The sequence below is a fragment of the Ornithodoros turicata genome, chromosome 2 (assembly GCF_037126465.1).
Source record: "Ornithodoros turicata isolate Travis chromosome 2, ASM3712646v1, whole genome shotgun sequence".
Lineage (NCBI taxonomy): Eukaryota > Metazoa > Arthropoda > Arachnida > Ixodida > Argasidae > Ornithodoros > Ornithodoros turicata.
The window spans coordinates 9,330,065-9,335,527 of NC_088202.1; the positions used below are offsets into that span (position 1 = coordinate 9,330,065).

Sequence of the window (5,463 nt, forward strand, 5' to 3'; positions counted from 1 at the left end):
ACTGGAGAGGAATTGTACACTCCAAAGTGAGTGATATATGTGGCAAGAGTGTACTCTAATTTTACAACAACAACAACAACAACTTTATTTTCGGCCTTGGAGAGTGGGGAGTTTCATCGCAACAGGCGATACTCTACCCCAGTGCTTGGTGGAATGGGGGGAATAAAATAACGAGCCCCTTTACAATAACGATCGAAGTCCGATGGTGTCCAGAAATGTCAGAAGAGCTTTGAGCGCAGAGCGTTGCTGGGCTGGATTGGGCCAGGGACCAAGCAATTTCGGTCTAATTTTACATAATAGTGTATGTTTCCTGCTTTTCAGGTTAGTCTACACGTACTGGGATAATTATCTTTTCAAAAATTTCAAAAGATCTGAAAATTTGATTTTGGGCAGTGGCATGTTACACATATGGTGCTGTAATTGTTTCTGAACATCCACAGCTCACTTGTGAAACAAAGAAATTGACCTCCGTCTCAGCCTTGCCATTAACGTCCTTTAGCTTCTTTGATGGAGTGTGTATGTCACACTTACGAAAGGTGCGTTAAAGCTCAGCTACGCCGATTTTCGAGTGTTACAGAATGGAATGGTACTCACACGATGTGTTCATAAGGAAACACTGATTATGTATGCAAAACAGTTATGCCAAACTCCTCGCGGTTTTCCGAAAAAGTGAATTTTTAGTTTCACTGACATCCCGTCTTGTGGCCCGCAAACCCTGTGTCGACGACACATTCGTGGTCTGCCCGCGCTCCGGCTTGGCATGACTTTTGGCTTGGTTTCTTCCGCCAAGCCGGCCAGTTTCTCCTGCCGAGCCGTCTGCTGCGCAGATTCACATTGGGGAAGTGATAAACAGTTCGCTATTAGGGAGCCAGTATACTTATGGACTTCACTAAACCCACGAGGAACGTGAGTTTTGCTTCCTTCGACTGCAAAGCATTTGCGAGGCCAGTACAGACTTCCTGGTGTGATTCGTGTTCTGTGCTGCGTGCCGAGAATGCGTGAGCGTTTTGCTCCCGTCTGCAAGAACACTTCAGCATGCAGTTCCAATGTTTCAAACCACAATTTTCCGAAAGGTGAAAGAGAAATCTATTGACTGCAACAATCGGTTACAACTCCGACTGGGTGCCACCTTCGAAAGCAGTGATCTGTTCATCTGGCTCATACGAATGTTACGGAAGCAATGCGCAACTTGTTTCACAAGAAGCCGAAGATGTCTCGTCCGGGATGCCGTGCCAACCTTATCTGCAGCTGGAGATTGCAGGGGCAGGACTAGGCAGCAGATAAAGGTAAGACGCGTAATGTTAGACAAGTCAGTCATGCGGTGCAAATTGCATCACGTAGAAGAGAAAAATACGCTATCTGTCAGTTACTGCTTCATCCTTTGAGATTACGCCCCAGCGGATGTATTCTCAGTACAGATTCGGAATTGCCTTATTTGTTAAATGATTTCGCAGGCATTCTGGCACCACCGAAAAGCTTGCACTCCACGTCTCAACTATCACCGTCTGGGTTTCAATCTGAAGGCTGTCACCAGTGCCAACCAGACGGAATAGTGACACCTGGTACTGAGACATTTCATTTTCTGATTAATCAAGTGCATTCCACCACTTGTGCTCGACTTCTTGTGTTCGTATACCCTTGCTGTTGCTCGCTAGCTTAGAGCAACCATGCCTGAGGTTCCAGCGCTTTCAGAGTACATTTAAGCAGTATCATCGTATCACATGCACGGCAGCACATCTTGTGTATTTTGAGTAAGGTATAAATTCAATGTTCGCTCAGCTGTTGTATTTTGGTCACAAATAAGGTGTTCTTCCAGAGCGCTCAAGGGCAGTTCAAGCAGTTTCATGTGTGCAACAGCACATACTTTTTCTCAGTTTTGACTAAGGTAAATCGAAATCTTCCAGTTGATGTCTTTCGGTCATAAATTATGTTTTTCGAGACATTCAAACAGCATCATGTGTGCAACAGTACATACTTTTTCTCAGGTGCTGCAGAAGCTTGTGTTGCATTCAAGTGGTATCATGTATACAAGAACTAGTTTTATGCCTTTCTGTAGCTGCTGTACTAATATTGTGAGTACAGAGACATTCCTGCATAGCATATCGGAGCATCTTGTGTGCTATTGTTGGTATGATCTGCAGCAGTATATTGATAATGTTAATTATTCAATGACTTTAGCTAACATTTACATTCTTACTTCCAGGTAAACCTGTCATGCAGATGCCCTACCCCTTGGTATGCATAGTTCAAGATTGTACCGAAACAATCCACCTGGAGCATTATTCTTCAATTGGCAGTGGCATTACTATCACAACACACCACATACTTCATGTGTATGGTGCGTGTACAATGCATCAAACCTATTCTCATGTACAGACCAGCTGGTACGCAACTACAACATGAAACAACTGACACAGAGACCGTAAAATCATGCCTTTTCCTCCACGCCTCGGGTTTCATGTTATTATCCTCACATGCAGCTCAATTCGCCTGTGCTGTGCAGCATGAGCAAAAGCATATATTGTTTGTGGTCACATGACACGGAACATAAATACAGTGAAACCTTCCTATGTTGGACACCCGCGGTGCAGCCGAAGCGTCTCCTACGTATAGAGGTGTCCGAGTTACAGAATATGACGGCAACAAAAAATGGAAGAGATCACAGCTGTGAGAAATGTCCCCCTTCTTCAATTTAAGGTCCTTAGTGGTACCTGGTGGTGGTGCCTGGTAGTGGTACCTCTACCCACTCTTCACTGATAATTATTACTGATTTTACTATATTCAATTCCGTTCAGATTCTACTCAATGGCATTACATCCGGAGCTTTTCGAGCAGCAAGGACTTGTCTCTGAAGCGTCAGCCTACTTCTCATAGCTTTGGTGCAGTGCTCGTTCAAAGGCTCTAGACAAACTGAAGACAAGTGCTCACGTAAAGAATTACAATGTAGACTGACAGCACTTGTTTTTGGACTCGAAAAACTAAAGCAACAAAATGCTGAGACCAGCATAGGGGAAAAAAGGGGCAAAAGTCAAGGCCACTGGCTCATTTTGGGTCTTTTTGGTGCAAAGATGGGCCGACATTGAGGTAATTTGGCCAGGGTTTCGTCCGACTTTGCAGGGAAAACCCTATCCTACTTCCAAGATAGGGAGGTGTCCGACATAGAGAATTTCGTCCCCATGTAGTTTCAATGGGAGCCTACTCGTGCAATGAAATCATGGGGAGTTGTCCGAGGTAGGGAGGTGTCCGACTTTGGAGGTTTTACTGTACTACAGAGCATTCTACATCATGTAATCTAACAGTTGTTCACGTTTGGATATTTTAGCCATGGAATTTACCCTGCATGCACCATACGATGTCCAAACACTAACAACTGCTAGAGAGCAGCATGTACTGTTTCCGTATAGCACTTATGGTGTGTGTCCTGTGATCGGAAACAGTGGTGTCTTTTTTCTGCTACAACCAGTAAACTACAGTAAAGATTTAGAAATACTGTGTCATACCATAAAGCACTATGGGAAATGGCAGTTTGAAAAACTGGAGAAGACTGTCATTAGAATGGGGGACATGTTCTACGGTGAAATTTCTTACAGTGTGTGCTGTACCACGTAATGCACTGCAGGCCTACCACAGTATGGTAACGCGCTGAATACTGATTTGCTCAAAAAAGGAATGTGTACGTTTCTTGTACTAACTTCCCATTATGCAAAGTAGTAGAAAAATGTTCTCAGCCAATGGGGAGGGAGAGGACATCATTCTGGAGTCTCGTTGACCTACAATGTGTCGTGTGTGAATGTCATTTTGAAGAGTGTAGGTGGTACAAGACTGCGTTCCCACATTCTTGGCAGTGTTGACTAATAACCATAATAAAGTAGAGGGTACATTTGTTGCTTCATATATTTGTGTCATGGCAAAGCATGTAGAGATACATCTTCCTCAACATGCAGGTGACAAAACTGCTTTTTATGCCTAAACTATGACAAATAGTTGTGTGTTCAGCACCACTAATCATGTGCCGGCCTCCATGACATGTCTGTGACATTCCAAAGTGATTAACATGTCCCATATATGTGTGCAATGCTGAAGATGACTGTGTACCTTCCATGGATTCTTGATTCAAGAAAAGTACTGTGTGATTTGCTAACAGCGCCTGGCTGTACCTTCACAATTCTACATAAAAATATATAAAGTTTGCCGAAGGAAACATCATGAAGGTCCATAGCGAAAAACCCTGAGACGAGGGATAGGAAGGGACATACACAATGTCTCAACATAGCGTGTTTATGTCCCTTTTTGTATCTCCTCTTCAGGTCTCGCCATTATGGACACTATCACCAGCTCGCTTGCTGTTGAACCGTTCTTTCAACGATAAGGGTCACTTTCATGGACTGGATGGCAGCCAACATGCTGTCAATAAAAAGAATAATGGAAGGAGCTCAATATGATCCTTAGGCTGTGTGTGGTCATTGCTTTCTGACAAATGGTGACTTAGAATTTCAGGACAGTGCTTGCAGTGGTAGTATTCTTGTGTTCTCACCCTTGACGCCCATTGTGTGTCATCGGTCACCCGTAATCTGCTAATATGCACATAGCTCAAACAAAGTATATTTGTATTTCTTTGAATACAGTTGGTACAGCACATTGTTTTTTACATGTTCTTTGGAAAATATAAATAAATTCTCTACTCTGCAAGTCTCCTGTCAGCTCTACAGAGCAGCTTCGAATTTCACTAGAAGCCACGTGTGAAGCCTAGACCAAACTAGTGGTGAAGGTCCGTATAAGTCATAGATAGATACTATTATTATTATTAGATCATATGTCAGGCTTAGGTCCTGGTTGGTAGCAACGCATTTGAATCTTATAAAAATTGGTGCAGGAGATGACCAACACCAACTGCCTCTCACAAATTTTGTGGTGTTATACTTTTGAAACAACATTAATATGCCGCAGTGGCCTTTTCTCTTTTGTTCCTTTTAACCTAGAAATATTAGGTCTTCGGCATCACCAGCCTTAGTTGCTGAGCATGGAGTTATTTACGTTGAGCACTGCAGTTTCATATTTGTTTCTCTGGACAAGCAAGCCCGCTTCCCCATTCTGATAAGAGTCTTTCAGCTTTAACAGGGCATTCGTGGACAAGGAAAACATTTGGACTATTGTGTATTTTGCTATGAAGTGCACCGTACCAGGCAGAGGACACCATCCACCATTTCCACTAAGGTTATTAAATTTGTGATAAAGTACATGTACCTTTTGTCACTGACTAATTTGGTGGCAAAGTTACTTGAGTGGCAGTTGTGCAATTTTAAGCACATGTTTAAAAAAAATAGGATATGGGAAGTGCTGACTTGGTGAACATGTGGAGTACCCAATATAATAATTGGGGGTTTACGTCGCGAGACAACTGAGTGTGGAATACACAGCACAGTGTAATGTACCTTATTCTGGCAATGTTAGCATGGTTCAAGA

The 5,463-nt window shown here is 43.0% G+C and overlaps 1 long non-coding RNA gene across 2 annotated transcripts; it reads left to right on the forward strand.

The window, feature by feature from the left end:
- The first annotated feature begins 762 nt into the window (after window positions 1-762).
- LOC135385175 (uncharacterized) lies at window positions 763-4,689 on the forward strand. Of its 2 annotated transcripts, XR_010420337.1 has the most exons (3): window positions 763-1,286; window positions 1,455-1,562; window positions 2,204-4,689. It is a non-coding gene; the product is annotated as an uncharacterized LOC135385175 (long non-coding RNA). The 2 variants fall into 2 exon arrangements; XR_010420336.1 differs by having other exon boundaries at window positions 1,455-4,689.
- The last annotated feature ends 774 nt before the right edge of the window (window positions 4,690-5,463 follow it).